The 19,374-nt window shown below is 42.0% G+C and overlaps 1 pseudogene; it reads right to left on the bottom strand.

The window, feature by feature from the left end:
- Positions 1-882: 882 nt before the first annotated feature.
- LOC145396225 (uncharacterized) overlaps positions 883-19,374 on the bottom strand; it is a 63,813-nt pseudogene continuing 45,321 nt past the window's right edge.

Raw genomic sequence — 19,374 nt, 5'->3', positions numbered from 1 at the left:
CATGCCAACTTAGACTCACTGCTCCTGCAACACTCCTGCAAACACCTTATTATTGTTGGTGACCTGAACCAACACCTTGTGGCAAGACCATTTCAGGAGCTATTAACAGATTATGGACTCACCAATCATGTCACTTTTCCCACCCACATCTCAGGCTCATCCATGGACCCAGTCATCTCCAACCTTCCAGAGAACGCGATCACCTGTGGCCCCTTGGGAATGGTGGGATCATCAGACCACTCAACAATCCTCACCACTATCAGGACCTCAGCTGAGCTGGACATGTCTGCGTCCCGCACCAACTGGCTGTGGGCTCGGGGAGACTGGGACAGCCTCACAGGGGAGCTGGACTCAATTGAGTGAACGTTACTACTCCATAGTGACGTCGACTCACAAGTAGACATCTTCAACAACGTCCTACTATCCCTACAGAGGAAATTCATACCCAGCCAAGAGTACAAAACCAAACCTCAGGATCAGCCATGGTTTGGCTTTTAGTGTCGGACTGCAGCTGATGCCAAGAGCAGGGCCTGGACGAGGTACAAGTCTCACCTCTCACAGCAGAACAAAAATGCCCACAAAGAAGCCTGCAGGAACATGAGACGGGTCCAAAAACAAGCCATACAACGCTGGAGAGAGGCTGTAAAAACTAAACTCAGTGGTCGGAATGTAAGCAGCAAAGAGTGGTGGAGTGGGGTTCAACAGCATCAGGGCCTGGTTGCTGACAACACCATCCCACCGCTCACCAGGCCTGATGGGAGCATAGCCACCTGTGCCACCGACAAGGCCCAACTATTAGCTGCTCACTTCTCCACAGAAGTCGCACACACTCGTCAGGTCTCGTCCTTCCAGCTGCGCTGAGATGTACTATCTACTCTAGCCTCAAGCCGACTGCCGACTGCCGCTTTCTTGCGCCTCACCAGAGTTGCCAGATGCCCTCAGGATGACGCCTCCCCTCTCAGCACTGGCCTCATTCTGTCCTGTAACAGAAAGATATCTTGCCAGATTTCACTAGAGACAGAGACGCAAGTCTTGAGAGAACAAGTTTCACTACTCCGATTTTCCTGCTCTTAAAGTTCTATCCTTTATCTCACTCCACAGTTAGTCTCTTTGCAAAAGTGGAATTTTCTTGGATATTCTGTTATTCACCTGGGATTAAGATGCAACATGAGCGATTCCAAGGTTTGCTCACTTCGCTGTTAAGAGTTCCCTTTTCGGCACTTTTCGTATCCCAGCACCAGGCCACCAAATTAACCCCCTAAGCGTGGGCATGTCAGAGGCGGTCCGTGCACCGCACGCGGGGATAATTGAGCTCCGACTGGCTTTTTAAAAATATTTCCCAAAAATCAGTTATTAGTCCTAGAATATTATAATTATATATGCTTACGGCACATACCTTCAGCTTTCTCCTGGGATGTTTGTTGAGCCTTTCGACTACCGTAGGACTTGTGGAGACTTCTGAAGTTGGGTAACGAAGTCTCCACTTTACACATCCCGACACCCCGTAATATGATTACCACAGCCTGATATTATCACTAAAAACACTATTCTATGATTTTCAAGTAGTTTGGAATCCATATACCAAAAAAAAAAAAAACTGTGAAAGCAATGAAATTTATGAGCACGTAAGAGCTTCCCACTTGCGCTCGTTCCCTGCTGGTATTCTGTCATTTATTATTCATAAACACACTCACACTTCATATTACTATTACTTTATTACACTTATATATATATATATATATATATATATATATATATATATATATATATATATATATATATATATATATATATATATTTATTATATAAAGTATTTATCCATAAGTTTCCTTCAGTAATAGTAGTTTATTTTCACTCCAGACATTAACTTTCACTCTCAGTAAACTAGCATAAAGAACAAAGCTTTCACTGTCATTACTCTAAGTATTTGTACTCATATTCTTATATTAGTAATTATTTACATTTCTATTTTATTTACACTATGTTATACACTGTCACTTCCAGTAACTAAGGGCTCCTTTCCCTTGGAGCCAGGATGAACTTTGGACACTGAAGCACTCGTAGTTTATCATCATTTCCTCCACTGGCTCATCACACGATTCACCTGAAAGATTGTAGTTACTGTCCATCATTATTATGGATAAATCAGCCAGTTCGCGCTCCACAGCAGAGTCACTTAGTCTTTTACCCCTTCCCAAATGAGGTTTAGTAGGGACAGAGGTCACAGGGCCCTCTGGAAGCGGTGGAAATGGAGGGGCGCGAGTGATACGTGCTTTCATCTCAAGAAACAACACTGAACCAAATGACGAGGCGGATATGGGGCCGCCAAGGGTTGACAACGTCAGCGAGGTGACAGCTGCTAATTTACATGCTGTGAAATGATTGGCAGGAAATTAGGTAGTTCCAGGTGAATGTAAATATCACTTAGACTTCTCCCTTCCTTTCTTATATATATTTTTATTGTGAGAACAGGTCATACAGCATATTTCAAGAGGAAATAAACAAGGAAAATTAGCGAACGAGTGCACGTGGGGTGTTGCCATGTGATAATTAGCCAATTCCAGGTGTATGACACTATCAATTCCCTTTTTTCTTTTTTATATATATTATATTGAATGAGAATAAAGCATAGGGCTCATTCCAATGGATGAAGTGAGTGGAAAAATCCGGGCAAGATCTGCCTTGTGCGGCGCAGCTGGGACAGGCAGGAGGAGAGGGTAATGGAGGGGAGGTAGGGAGAGGAGTCAAGAACAGGGAGAAATGGCTAAATTGTCAACACTGGATGGGAGTACAGATGACAACAGCAGCACTGACTATTGTTAGACACTGGCAGTACTGACAGATGATACAAACAACCACTTCAAAGCCCAGGCGAATTTAAAATAACAGAATCGCAAAAGTGACACCCCGCGGTATGATCCATTGCACCTGAGCGTCACTCACGAAAGTGACGCCTTGCGGTTAAAGGGTTAATGTTCCGGTGTAGGCTCTGCTGAATTCCACAGCTGGCCGCTGAAACTATGATGATTTCCCCGTGATTAGGAGAAGGTAGCATGTCAGGTGAATCAGAAATCCAGGAGCAGGTGTGTTTCTCCCTCTTGATTATGCCACAGAAGATACAACTGCGACAAGAGAGATAATGGAACAGAGCGTCTGCTTCATGCAGGAGCTAAAAGCTATCTGCCTGCCTCTCTGCCCAGCCCTGGGAACCTGCACAGGTCAGCAAACTTATGAGATGCCACTCTTTCTCGGACAAATGGAGATATGTACACGAGTAGGTGCGAAATACAACTCTACAATACTATGCACATCATACATCTCAGTAAGGCAGTATTAACTGTATAGGTAGTATTAACACATATATATTTCCCCAAGACTGAGATACATACAGAATTTATTCCCTTCCCTCACCCCTCCTTTACTTTCCCTGTTTACGTCTGAAAGCACTAGCCTTAGCATGTCTGGCCTCTTTCTCTCTCTCTCTCTCTCTCCCACCTACACTCAACAGTGAGGATGTATTTGGTTATTCATCTCAACACTACAATACATATCCATTAAATATGCATAAATGCATCTATGTATATAATATAGATAGTAGTGCGAGACATACCTCATTATGGAAGTGATGCCAGAACCAGAACACATCTCCACCATCCTTTTCACTACCCATCAACACAACCATAACTTGTAACTTGCCTTACCACTACTACCATCACCATCATACCTGTTATATCAATACCACCTCCATTTCTACCCTATTGCAACGACTATCGTCTGACCACTGCTACCATTACCTTTACAGCCATGATCACCAACACCACGGCCTCAGCCTCTTCATCACCGCAGCCTTCGCCAACAATCACCCTCATTACTAATGCAATGACAATATTGCTATTACCATCAACACCATAACAGGGTGATGTGGAGCCTGTTATGGTGCCAGTGCTACCTAGGTTGAGTGATGTACAGTTACCTCCATTTCTAACGAGTACAGCGGGTGATCTGTTTGGTGAAATGTGCCACCACTGTGTTTATTTACATCGTAGTAATAGTAAGTAAATGGGCAGACCGGCAGAGCTTTCCCCTCCACTACAGTACCTAATACCCACAGAAACAATGTTCTATCAAGTCATACTCTGTCTGCAAATACAAGTGATTCCCACGTATGTGTAATGGAAGGTAGGGAGAAAAACAAATAGTAATGTCATTGGCTCCCATTGTTTCTTTGACAGGAGATGACTGTGAGGCGAGGTGGAATGGAGGGGAGGGGGGACAGGTGGTGGGGACGCATGTATCGAAACTGTGTCGTGTTTCGTTTAGATTGATGAAGGATGTGATTTTACAGATGTTCTGAGGTGATCTGTAACTCCGCATGCAACGTGTATTGGATGAATATTGGAGTCTTAATGTTCGTCATACAGTGTGGTGAACAACTGTAGCTGAGCATAAATGTTAGAAGGTGTGTTGTCCGGTGTCTCGAAACGTGGTTCACCTGAGTCTAGTGAGTGTGCGACTCAACTGCTGTAACATTTTTGTGGCTGAACCAAGATGGCCATAAATGATTCATGATTATGCATGTGACACAACGGTCATGCCTTGTTGCGCATCATCTTGTCTGTTTGATTGTGAAGAAAAACAATCATTATATTCGCAAGCATATAAGTAGATGTCCTGTTGCATAGGACTATAGCTACTTTGAGTATTGATCACCAATTGGCTTGTTGTGCAGTCATCATACTGATGGACCACGGGGAGGTAATGAGATGCTGTATTTGTATAATAAATTCATATCTTGTATTATAATAATTGAAATAACAGTGTTACGGGTGTCCAGTCCACAAATGATGTCGCTTTCTTTGAGGTGCTATTTCATTAGTCTGTATAGTTGTGACACAACATCCACAAACATTGATCATCTTTTAATATATTCTTTTTGAAACATTGATACATTAGTCTTCATACAAGTATTGCACATTAAGGCCCTTCTTAGCTCCAGATGCATTATTCTATTTAATTGTGTGTCTACACTCACACACTATTCATCCAGAGGGAGCAATATTTCCTTTACCATGCATGTTTATCCGTTGTCTGCCATTATAACACGAGGTTTTAGTATGTGGCCACGGCTTCACATAATATATCTGTGGCGTGGTGCCGCTGGGAGAGTGTAAAACTGCATATAGTCTACGTGTCTTTGTGCAGGGATCTGGTAATACACTTCACAGGCTTATTCACACTCATGCCAAGATAGCAGCCAAAGTCGCTGATTTGGTGACTATACTGACTGACCACGGAGCAGATTTTCACCTCGCAGCAGTCTGAATGAGGTCCTGTTTGCAACCAATAGAAACATTAATACAATGAACAGTGCAATATTATATGTAAAGTAAGGAGTGTTTTCTGCACCATGTCATCATACAGGCTTATACAGTATAACACAGCCAAGGATAAGTTGGACCTACGGTAGGATAAAGGTTGAGTGCTGCTGGAGCGTCCAAGTAAACGAGAGCAACATTGGTGCACCAGCACCTGCATGGTAAAACCCAACCACCGCGCTTTAGGCAAAATACCCCCGGGTTCTGAAGCTATCCCACATCATCCAATAGACTTGCAAAAGATCACTGATAACGCTGCAATCCCGTAGTAGTGATGCTATGTGGTAAGGAAGGCAGTATCAGGTCTTGTTACCCGTTATATGACGAAGGGCCAGAATTTTGTAAGAGAGAGAGAGAGAGAGAGAGAGACAGACAGACAGACAGACAGACAGACAGACAGACAGACAGACAGAGACACAGACAGACAGACAGACAGACAGACAGAGAGGACAGCTTCAGAACCAATGGGTATTTTGCCTAAAGCGCGGTGGTTGGGTTTTACCACGCAGGTGCTGGTGCATCAATGTTGCTTTCGTTTACTTGGACGCTCCAGCAGCACTCAACCTTTATCTTACCGTAGGTCCAACTTATCCTTGGCTGTGTTATACTGTATAAGCCTGTATGATGACATGGTGCATAAAACACTCCTTACTTTACATATAAGAGTGCATTATTCATTGTATTACTTAATGTTTCTGTTGGTTGCAAACAGGACCTCATTCAGGCTGCTGGGAGATGAAAGTGTGTTCAGTGGTAAGTTAGTATAGTCACCAAAACCGTGACTTTGGCTGCTATCTTGGCATGAGTGAGAATAAGTCGGTGAAGTGTATTACCAGACTCCCTGCACAAACACACGTAGATTATACGCAATTTTTCACTCTCCCAGCAGCACCATGACACAGATATATTGTGTGTAGCCTTGGCCATTTACGAAAACCTTGTGTTATATTGGCAAACAACGGACAGACATGCATATTGTTGCCAGTGAGATCGTTATATGTCCGTTTATCACACACAAACGTTGCAGACGTCATCTGCTGTGTTAACATGGATCTGGAATCTCCAGTTGCATTTCTGGACCCGTGCACAAACAAGGCTAGACTATGCAATTATCCTAGCAACACCACACCACTGAAATGCCTCTAACAGTGAATACTGGCCCGATATCATTGTTGGACTTTCCCAACAGACAATGGACACATAATATATCAATCGTAAGACAAAGGGAAGTAGGACCTAATTTATCATGACGTATAATGTGCCAGTCACTGTAGTGGACCTGATTGTAAACTGGGAGCGAAACATCATTACGGTATAGTCATTTAGAGCCACCATACGAGATTCATAATAACCTCAAGTTCGACAACAGATTTTGAAATTATGGATATCTGTGATGCCGTGTCCCATGACGCTGAACACTGAAAACGGTATTCCCAAGGCAGGTAGAAATGGAACAGAATATTTGGTAGGTAAGGGGGGGACTTGGTATTAGAAGAGTAAGGAAATGTTGCTGGAATAGAGAGGGAGGGATGGCTTGACCACCCCGCGCGATTGCAAGATGAGTGTGGAAGTGGACGATTGTTGTGTAGGAGCGAGTGAGGAGATGGACATGAGGGAGTTGGGTCAACACAAACATATATGATGTCTGGTGTTGGTAAGTGAAAGATTGTTTCCTCTGGATGAACAGTGTGTGAGTGTAGATACATGATTAAATAGTATAATACGTCAGGCGAGAGAAAGAGAGAGAGAGACTGGGTGTTTTTTTCTCTCTCTCTCTCTCTTTCCTTACATTATATATATATATATATATATATATATATATATATATATATATATATATATATATATATATATATATATATATATATATATGAGAAAGAGAAAGAGAGAGACTCTCTCTCTCTCTCTCTCTCTTTCTATCTATCTATCTATCTCAAATACCATGTAAACAAGGAGCTTGTTATGTTCACACAGTTACAGGTGGGTTATACGAGGCTACCGTCACTGTGGAAGGACACCCAGTGAGACAAAGACCACCCTATCCTCCCCCTGGTCTATGATGCCGTATTATGGCAACTTGTAATGACACCATGAATGCACCAGTCTGTCTGTCTGTGTTTCTCTCTCTCTCTCTCTCTCTCTCTCTCTCTCTCACACACACACACACACACACACACACACACACACAATTCTGGCCCTTCGTCATATAATGGGTAACAAGACCTGATACTGCCTTCCTTACTATATAGCATCACTACTACGAGATTGCAGCGTTATCAGTGATCATTTGCAAGTCTATTGGATGATGTGGGACAGCTTCAGAACCCGGGGGTATTTTTCCTAAAGCGCGGTGGTTGGGTTTTACCATGCAGGTGCTGGTGCACCAATGTTGCTTTCTGTTTACTTGGACGCTCCAGCAGCACTCAACCTTTATCCTACCGTAGGTCCACCTTATCCTTGGCTGTGTTATACTGTATAAGCCTGTATGATGATATGGTGCATAAAACACTCCTTGCTTTACATATAAAATTGCATTATTCATTGTATTACTTAATGTTTCTGTTGGTTGCAAACAGGGCCTCATTCAGGCTGCTGGGAGATGAAAGTGTGTTCAGTGGTAAGTTAGTATAGTCACCAAAACCGCGATTTTGGCTGCTATCTTGGCATGAGTGAGAATAAGTCGGTGAAGTGTATTACCAGACTCCCTGCACAAACACACGTAGATTATACGCAATTTTTCATTCTTCCAGCAACACTACGCCACCGATAAATTTTGTGTAGCCGTGGCCACATACTAAAACAGTGTTAAAATGGCCCACAACGGACAGACTTGCATAATGTTGCAGTTCATAATATGTCCGTTTATCACACACAGACGTTGCAGACGTTATCTACTGTGTTAACCTGGATTTGGAGTGGCCAGTTGCATTACTGGACCCCTTCACAAACAAGGCTAGACTACGCAATTTTCCAAGCAAAACCACACCACCGAAATGCCTCTGTAACCGTGAATTCTGGCCCGATACTATCCTTGTAGTTTCATGACAGACAATGGAAACATAGTATATAATTGTAGGACAGAGGGAAGCAGGACCTAATACATCATGACGTGTAATGTGCCAGGCAATGTGGTGGTAATTGTAGATGGGAAGCGAACGTCAATATGATACAGTTGTTTAGAGCCATCATATGAAATTCATAATAACCTCAAGTTCGACAATAGGTTTTAATATGAAGGATATCTGTGATGCCGTGTCCCATGACGCTGAACATCAAAAACGATATTCCTAAGGCAGTTGGAAATTGAACAGAATATCTGGCAGGTAAGGGGGTATACTTGAGGGGTATTAGGAGAGGAAGGAAATGTTGCAGGAAAGGAGAGGGTGGGAGGGTTTGACCACCAGTTTTGGTGGTAACGTGTGTGTGAAAGTGGACTGTTGTGGAGTAGGAGAGAGTGAGGAGGTGGGCAGGTGCGAGCAGGGTCAACTCCAATATATGTGATGTTTGGTGTTGGTATGGAAAATATTTCTCCCTCTGGATGAACAGTGTGTAAGTGTAGACACACGTTTAAATAGTATAATGCTTCTAGAGCGAAGGAGGGCCTGAATGTGTATTACTTGTATGAAAACCAATGTATGAATGTTTTAAAGAGAATATAATAAACGATGATCAATGTTTGTGGATGTTGTGTCACAACTATACAGACTAATGAAATAGCTCCTCGAAGAAAACGACATCATTTGTGGACTGGACACCCGTGACACCGTTATTTCAATTATTATAATACAAGATATGAATTCATTATGCAAATACAGCATCTCATTACCTCCCCGTGGTCCATCAGGATGATGACTGTACAACATTTTCGCACAATAAGCCAATAGGTGTCCAACACTCAAAGTAGTTATAATCCTATGCAACAGCATATCTACTTATACCATGGTTTGCGAATATAATGATCATTTTTCCTCACAATAAAGCAGACTGGATAATGCACAACATGGCATGACCATTGTGTCATTTATGGCCATCTTGGTTCAGCCACAAAAATGTTACAGCAGTTGAGTGGCACACTCACTAGACTCAGGTGAACTACGTTTCGAGACATCGGACAACACACCTTCTAACATTTATGCTCAGCTACAGTTGTTCACCACATTGTATGACGAACATTAAGACTCCAACTTTCATCCAATACACGTTATTGCATATGGAGTTACAGATCATCTCAGAACATCTGTATAATCACACTCTTCATCCTTCTATACTAAACACGACACAGTTTCGATATATGTGCCCCCACCACCTGCCCCCCTCCACTCCGTTCCACTTCGCCTTATAGTCATCTCCTGTCAGAGAAACAATGGAAAGCAGTGGCATTATTTTTTATTTTTCTCTCTACCTTCCACTATACCTACGTAGCAGACACATGTATCTGCAGACAGAGTATGACTTGATAGAACACTGTATCTGTTGGTACTAGATATCGTACTGTAGCAGACGGGAAGCTCTGCCGGGTCTGCCCATTCACTTACCATTACTATGATGTAAACAAACACAGTGGTGCCACATTTCACCAAACACACAGCCCGCTGTACTCGTTAGAAGTGGAGGTAACTGTACATGCGGAATCCATTCAGGAACCAATCCTCCACACTTTTCCCAGCGCCTTATGGTCGAGAGGCGCTGTCAGTCTCAAGGGAACATTTATTGGTTCACTGCACGAGACAGCCCTGCAGGGGCGATTTCTTGCCTGCCGTTGATGGGTTTGCCCAACCAGACATATTGCGGTTAATCAGCAATAACAACCACCAACAACAGTAGCTCATCACCATTACCACCATCAATATCTACGCCTACTTAACTACTACTATTATAACTACAGCAAGGAGCACCATCTGTACCATCTGCACCAATATCAGGTTCACTTTCACCACCATCATCACCAACATCATTTTCACCACCATCATCACCAACTTCACTCCCATCATCATCATCATCATCTGTTACCACTAAGATCAACTTGAAGAGATAAAGTTTAAATCTATATGGGAGAGTGCAGTAGTGCGTACTGAAAATATAGGTCCTCACTATGTATGATCAGAAATGCCAGCAGAACATTTTGTCAGAGAGAGAGAGAGAGAGAGAGAGAGAGAGAGAGTTAACTGTCAATATACCCAACACGGCATGTGTGTGTGTGTGTGTGTGTGTGTGTGTGTGTGTGTGTGTGAAAGGTGTATTTAAACAGATGGTCGATGATATCACACTGAATGTTAATGGTATTTGCGATTTTCTTAAGTCAAATTTGCTGAAGGAACACGTCAACTGTAACAGTCTGCAGTACACTAGAACCACTACAGGACTGGACATTCCCGTCAGAAAGAGGGTGATGACCAGAATGAACCACTCCCCATGCTGGCGAAGTGTTGTAGCAATGCTTGTGTATGTCAGGGGTTGTATAAGTCATCATAAAAACCAACGCGCTGAGAACATAAATTATCCAGGTAAAAGTTATCCAGGCACATGAAAGGACATACTGCAAACTGTTCACCGAATCAGCCCTCACTCTAAATGTTCACCATGGTCTGTGTTTCCAAAATTAGATTCGATGCATATACAGTATATCGCAATATGAGTACGCCAACCACCGGGCCCCCCCAGCTCCTCTGGATGGGTAGTGTAGCTTATACAGTATGTTGTATGAAATTCCTCTTTTATGTTCTATTGAAAAAAATAACATCCATACACATGCTTGAGATGTCAGTGAAGATTTTGAAAGCGTTTCTTTAACTGCTTATAAAAGTGTGTGTGTGTGTGTGTGTGTGTGTGTGTGTGTGTGTGTGTGTGTGTGGTTGTGTGTAATTTGAAGCTCCAGGCTGTGTGTGTGTTTCATCAGAACCTCCAAGCTGTGTGTGTGTGCGTAATCTGAAGCTCCAGGCTGTGTGTGTGTGTGTGTGTGTGTGTGTGTGTGTGTGTGTGTAATCTGAATCTCCAGGCTGTGTGTGTTTGTGTGTAATCTGGAGCTCCAAATTCTCTCTCTCTCTCTCTCTCTCTCTCTCTCTCTCTCTCTCTCTCTCTCTCTCTCTCTCTCTCTCTCTCTCTCTCTCTCTCTCTCTCTCTCTCTCTCTCTCTCTCTCTCGTGTAAAAAAAACACAGATCAACTCTGTCTGTCTGTCTGTCTGTCTCTCTCTCTCTCTCTCTCTCTCTCTCTCTCTCTGGTGTAATATAAAACACAGATCAACGACACACATCCTTATTGCTCATTCACAGCTGAACTATGACATTTAATACTGCACTTTTAGATAGTTTAAACACCAAGAACAACACTATAATAAGTTTCAGAAAAAGCGTAACAATAAAACACAGTATCTGCTCACACACAAATGTCTCACCTAAACACATATTGGTATTAGCTCTAATTGTTTCTCTTTTCCTTTTTCTTTTCGGTTTTGGGCGGGATTATCAAAGGAATAGGATAATTCATAGATTCTTTTATCTTGACTACGTATTTTGCGTATATACCGTGGTATTCTCTTTTATGCTATTTATATCCCTTACTATTAACCCAATTTGCGTCAATAGTATACTAGGACTTTCTTAAGGTTTGGTGTGGAAACAAATAGCTAAGAATATTGTTGTATAGAAGCGAACTAGGAATACTGCCTTTAATTACAAGGCTCTTAGAGTCTAGGAAAAAGATTTTGAATACACCACCTAAAACCTTGATGGTAGATGAAACAGTAAATTACCCATAAATTTTAATGGAGGTCAGTCGGCTTAAAATTCGATACTGCACCTTTGGCTCTCCGCCTCCCTCCCTCACAGCTTCCACTTCCTTTTCCTTTTTTCAACCTTCGTCTCCACTCTCCCACCTTCTTTCTCCATCACCGCTTTTCCTCTTAGGTTCCCTTCCTTCCACTTTTGTTTTTACGCTTCACTTTCTCTTCCTCTCTCTGTCCTTCCCCCTGACCCTCTTCCTCTCCTCGAATTCCTGTAGAAATTAGTGTTTGTTTTGTAAATACATAAAAGTAGAAAGTAAAGATCAAAATATAACGAGAAACAGGAGTAATGCTGGAAGAAAGCTAATTCTATGTCTCATTGCTATAAGAATACAAATAGCGTGCTTCAAAAGATAACATAAATCCTCCAAACCGAAGACTTTATTTTCAGTTACTCTAGCTACCTACAGACAGTTTGAATTGAAGTAATTACATATATCCTTCTTAACTTCATTATAAAATATCTTCCTTTTCGTGTTAAAAAATTTCTGGCAGTAATAAGAATATACTAAGAAAACGTCAAAGTATCTAAAAGGTAAAGTATATTATAGGAAATACATTGCCAAGGATGTTTTTAGACAATTAGCTGTTCCTATGGGAAAAATACCCTAAAAATGAGTGAAGCAATGTGAAAAATGTAAACGATTATAAGAGCACAGAGAAGAGGGCATATGTTATCTTTGCTACCCAATTCTCGGATACCCATGTTATTAAACTGTGTCAGGAACAGTTAATCAATCACAATGCTTCACGTAACAAAACCACTGGAAAGTAAGCAGCAACCCTGCAATTTACTCTTTGATAGTCTTACTCTATATTTTGCAGGTCGACCTGAAGCACCTCATGCTCTCTCATTTGCTGCGTTTTTTTGTGTTTTAACGTACTTGCACCACAATTTAATTGCGTTAACGTTGAATTGCCAGGAATTTCCCCCCAAAACCTCCAGATGTTTGCTTGAACACTGATGGACAGAGACAGACAAAGAAGGGTGGAAATGAAACGTTTTCCACCCTACGTAATAAATGTCAGTACACAATAGTCATTCTTCAAAAAATAAATGTTTACAAGTGAAGCCAAAGTACAGCATTTCTTCACTTCAGTAATTAAATGATACAGTATTATTCCATGTATCATGCTAATTAAACACCCCACTATGCTTCATTTATTCAGAAGTTTTTTGTTCTTGGAATGTTTATCTTCCTGCATATATACAAAATTGTTTACTTATCTTAGTTATTAAAAGCTATCTTTGTTCAAGTTCTTGATAACGTTCGTGGATTTCTGCCTCTAAGTATATTTGACTTCTCACTATGTCTAATAACATTCCTGTCCCCTTTTTAAGTCATATTTCTTCGCTATTACTCTCTGACCGCCTGCGTGCATCCATCTCTCTTTGGTTTCACGTGTTCGATCTCCGGCACCACAACACCGCCACCACCAGCCCTGCTTTCATTTTGAGTCTAAAGCTGGGATCTGGGGTTGGATCAAAGGCACACACATCAGTCCCGCACCAAAGGGTAACAGAAGCAAAATGGTATGGTTCAGTGTAGGTGGCATATAAACGGTAACACTGAGCCTCTTATTACCCCCAAATTAACTTCCTCGTTCCTGTCACTTCATTTTCTTCAGAATAAATACTTCCTGTCCTTACTGACCAGTACATACAAGAAGGTGCACTCAGAGAGTACAACACCCGCGCCCGAAGTGTATTGCTGAATTACTTTATCAGTCCGCGAACATGTGACCATATCCTGTCATCTTGATATCTGAATGATTGGTCTTGAAATCTAATTACGTCATCCTTGTCTGACCTTCTGTCCACCATGTTAAGTTCAGACTGGAATAACGTTGCCTAGTAACCGGTACCTTTGATCAGTTGTTCCAACAATGAACACTTAATCTTAGCCTTCAACACTTCCAACAAGTTTGGCCCTAATCAGATTAAAACTCTTTGAGTTAAGCTCTTCGCACAAAGACGGAAAGACAGACAGAAGCACGCGGGTAATGTGAGGCGTATGATCCTGATGGGGTGCCTCTTGTTGCTCCGAAGCATTTGGCGCTTGCAGTGACACCTTGTACTGTATCGGCAAACCCATCTACCCCTTTCTGTCAACTGACGCCTTTTCTTCAGTTTTTGTTGTTTGCTCTTACTGAGCATGTTCCAAAAATGGTGGCAATTAACAACTATTTAATTATTGCCCAGTTCCTTCACTGCCTTCCATTTCTAATGATGCTGAAGCACGTTTCTTTAAATAACTTATATTTCGACTGACGTTACGAGTTCCTGCAAGAAAGATACACCAGCGATCTTCTTACAATCTTTTTAGATTTCTCGTCACCTTTTTTTGATGGCCATGGTTTCCATCATATGGCAGAGACCGTATTATATTTCCTCAGTGTTTTCTTCTTTCCTCTTCTTTCTGTCTTACATTTTTTAAAACTGGGTTCCATTCCTTAATTTCTTCGCTAATTTCCCCTTCTTGCCAGATACAGCAGAACTAACTATTTTTAATCTTTTGAACGTTTTTTTTTCTATTTTCACCCTGAATTCTGTCATGAATGACGACATTCTTTATATCGGTAACATCTTTCCACCAGCGCTTGGCATCTCCATGATCTTCAACAACGTCTGGCACAAATCTTAACTTTCAAATTTCCATTGTTTTGCTTCAGTCCATCTTTCTGTGCCTACATTTCATGCTTCCTTTTGGTGATTCCAAAATTAGGGTTAAAGACAGTCACGTTCTTGTAATATTATTATTAGTGGTATTTCTTAAGGTTCTATCCTTACATAGCTGTGGTTGTAGACACTGTATGTTCTTTTAGGGCTAGTGTTCTTCATGGTTTTGTACTGTTACCAATTTCCTTTCTAAGCTGTTCTGCTAGTTTTATCCACCCATATGCTAATAACTCCATCATTCATTTTCCATCCACTTTTCATTGTACTGATCACAATAGTGATCAAAAATAATCAAAAGTCACTTACATGACTTCTGATATAGCTCTTAGTACTGACAGTGGCAAAGGAAATTTATTGCTCTGAATGCCTCTGAAGCTCAGTTCCACTGTTCTACAACATAACAAGGTCTTTCATATGAACGTCAAACTGTCTTCAGCAATGAACAACTTAATCTTCCATATAGTTAATGTCCTTGGTGTCCTTTTTTTTATATTTCTTTTAAAAATAACACATATTCTCTAGCGAAACTAGCTTCAGAGAGGTTACGTGTGCAGCACTAAACACTACAGTAACAGCCTTTTGTTCCTAACATTTCTATAGAAGCCATATTTGCGCGTATATGGACTATTGGTGAGTTCTTGTGTGTTGTATGGCTGTGGGGGCTCACCACTTGGTGAAAATCTAAGCAAGATCCAGTATTGTCACCTCAGCTCTTCCCCTTTCGTTGAATTCATTCAGAGTCACTGTAGTCTCCTCTCTCTCTCTCTCTCTCTCTCTCTCTCTCTCTCTCTCTCTCTCTCTCTCTCTCTCTCTCTCTCTCTCTCTCAAGTATAGTCATCTAAAAATAGTTGCCAAGTTAGTTGGTTATTACTCAGTCAGCTGCTTTTATTGGTTAAAAGATCTTTCATTTGAAGTAGCCTGTTCAAAAACCTAACTTATCTAATTATTATGTAAAAATGAGGGAAAGGCGTGCTGTAGATCGCTCTCCTCCATTGCGCAGCCACCTTTGCCTGTTAAGTGGCAATCTGGAGACATCTGCAGTGGCTATTCTGGCGGAGAAGGTCCCGAGATGCTGACTCGACCTTGATCTTGACACCTCCACCCACAGCTAACTAAAGAGGACCCTTCTCATGCTCCTTTACTTGCTTGAACTGGATGATGGAAGCTGGCCAGACGAGGCACCTCTTGGACCTAAGTCTTGTAAAGGACCATCATGGTTTCAACATCGCAACGGTGTACAACGAAAGACAGTAGTCATGTCCCGGTTTTGTCCAAAGATTAAATGTAACATGTAAAACATTATGAAAGCTCTACCACAGATACATATTCGTGACTGGCTAGTCTGACTTTCCTCAAGCTTCATATCTGCTGGTGATGGGTTGACGGTATGAATGAACCCAGGAAATTCCGAAGCCTTAACATCCAACCACGAGAACTGCTTCCAAGAGATTATGTGTACTAAGCCGACTCCGTGCTTTCTTTACCCCTGGACAGTTGTTGACTTTACTCACAGGTTTTATTCACCCCTGTGTAGAGTACAACTCTCTCGTGTGAGGAGGCCCTCTACATACAGCTCTTCTCAACAAGGTGGAGTCAACGGCTTTTTGTCTCATTAACTCTCCTCGTCTTATTGGCTCCCTTCAACCCCTGTCTCATTGCTGCAATGTTGTATCTTTGTCTCTTTTCTATTGCAACTTCAATGGTCACTGCTCCTCTGAACTGTCTGCTTGCATCCCTCCACCACTACAGTGGGCACATAGCACCTGTCTAGCAACAAACTTTCTTCCCTTTTCTGTGCAGTCCTTCATGTATGCAGCAGGTCAGCTCTGGAACTGTCTCCCTCAGCCTCAATTTCCTACTGCCTATGATCTCCAGCCTTTTAAATGCAGTGTGTCCAGGCATCTTGAACGAATCCTGAATTTGGCTCACTGTTACTACCTCCTCCAAGGAGGTTATGTTTTACCCCACGTTGGTTTGTTTGTCTGATAGCAGGATTACTCAAAAAGTTGTAAACGAATTTTGATTTAAGTTTGTGGAAGGTTGTGCCATGGGCCAAGGAAGAAATGTTTAAGTTTTAGGGTGGATCCAGATCCAGAGTATCCCTTACAATATCTCCAAAAGCTCTCAATGGATTTCAATGAAATTTTGTGGAAATGTGGGCCATGGTCCAAGAATGAGTTGATTATATTTGGGGGCGGATCTGGATCAGGATCCTAATCCAAGGATCTGGATCCGGGATTACTCAAAAAGTTATACACAGATTTTGATGAAATTTTGTGGAAGGGTGGGTCGTGGGCCAAGGAAAAAATGATCAAACTTTTAGTTGGATCCGAACCCGGATACGGAGTATCCTGCACAATGTCTCCAAAAGTCCTCAATGAATTTCAACGAAATTCTGTGAACAGGTGGGTCATGGACAAAAGAAAAATTGATAAAATTTGGGGGCATATCCGGACCCGGATTCGGACCCTATATCCACGGATCAGGATCCGGGATTAATAAAAAAAAATTATGAAAGCTTGATGAAATTCCGAGGAAGGGTGTGCCATGGGCTAAGGAAGAATGATTAAATCTGAGGACGAATCCGGATCCACATCTGGATTATCCCGCACAATATCTCCTAAGGTTCTCAATGAAACTCAATGAAATTCTGTAGAAAGGTGGACCATGGACCAAGAAAGAACTGAATAAATCTTATGGTGGATCTGGATCCAGATCAGGATCCTAAATCCACGGATCCAGATTCGGATCCGGAACCTATATCCATGGATCCAAATCCGGATCTGGATACTTTTTAATGGCAATGGTATTAGCGGCGGATTGCAGTCTCTGAGTGCTTTCTAGTTTTGTTCTCGTTTTTTCTTTGAGTAAAAAAAAAAAAAAATCCTAGAGCGGAAATATGAACCATATTCAGTAAGGGGATGATTGTCTGGCTGTTACATTTTCCCTCATGCTATTAAACGTCAAGTATGGACAAACAACATGCATCCAAGTACTAGGAAGATGTGAGAGGGCATGGTATACTATACATCTATTTAGAGGAAGATAATCCAAATAGATAGTGTAAGCATTTGATGTAAGCAGAACCATAGAAAGGTGGATCAAGCAAGTTCGGGGGGAAGGCACAATGAAGAATGAATGAATGAACAAGCTAGTGCCAGGCAAATACCGCCATTTCGTGCTAAGGCAGAGAACATTTAAGACGATCAATTCTAGTAGGTGTTATAAAGGGAAGAGATCAGACAGAGGGGAGTATACGAGTACGTGATGGAAAATACATAAGACTGGTAACAGAAAAGTGACAGGATTCACCATGGAGATCAGACAGCGAGGACGGGAGACCTGAATCATGAAGGAATGAGAAAGCACGACAGTGTTCAATCGAATATTGGAGACAATCTGTAAGGGTACGGCCACACCGAACGCGACGAGCTTACATGTGCCATCAATTGGAAATACAACATACAATATCTTTGCCTAATTTTATATAAATGTCTAGGAAGTGACGCAAGGGAGCTTGTCAATTACTATAGTTGTATATGATTAATATCATCAACTGAAATGTGACTCACATAGCAGGAGTTCAAATATTATTGTAATTCCGTGACACTTAACCATTTCCACCGTACTGTTAACCTACATTTGGCTAACGGATGAAGAGCGTAGTCCGCATGTGCAACCTCTCATTGTCTCAGTGGATCAACATGGACAGTCATCCATAACAGGTATATCTGCACTCACAACCTTGTAAGTGTTGGAGCAGGTAGTCTAGTTGACACAGGAGGAAGAACCTCGGTTTCCGTAACAATGTGAGTGGAGGTAAAGAGAGGGGGAAGAGTTGTGGGTGGTGCTGCTGGAATGCAATACTTCTGGAACAATAGTAAGCATATATGGGAGTTAAGTGTTGACATTCATTTACGACTGACTTAACGCCTAACCATGTGTACCGTACTAAGTACTGAACCTCTAATATGGCTTTGGTGATACCTAAACTGCACGAGCTACCCGCTACCTGCCATCCCTACACTCTGTCCACAGTCATTCTCCCTGCTTTCCTCCTTTCCCCTGCCAGCACATGGGGAACATTTACGATTCTTTATCAGTCGAGCCCCAGCGAACTATTCTAATCATCTTCCGTGTCTGTCTGTCTGCTTGTTTGTCTGTCTGTTTGTCTGTCCGTCTGTCTGTTTGCTACATTTCATTGTACGATACAGTGGTAAGAAATTTGTAAATCACATGTAGCACCTTATACACTGTACATAATGGTGTCCATCAATAACATGACAATTGCAGCACACAACCCCTCACCCCTCAGTCCCCTTTGGTACGTACCCCCTACCCCCCGTGACACTTTAACCAGAGATATAAGTAAGAAAGTGTCCTTCCTGCTGCGTCGACTTGCCGACCTCAGCATTTAAAGAGTAGGGAGCTTGCGCACACGCACACACACACACACACACACACACACACACACACACACACACACACACACACACACACACACACACACACACACACACACACACACACACACACACAC

Source organism: Coenobita brevimanus, chromosome 35 (genome assembly GCF_032717465.1).
Source record: "Coenobita brevimanus isolate Jiangsu-jjx chromosome 35, ASM3271746v2, whole genome shotgun sequence".
NCBI lineage: Eukaryota > Metazoa > Arthropoda > Malacostraca > Decapoda > Coenobitidae > Coenobita > Coenobita brevimanus.
The sequence above is the reverse complement of the archived record's forward strand: the minus strand, read 5'-3'. Positions and strand labels throughout refer to the sequence as shown.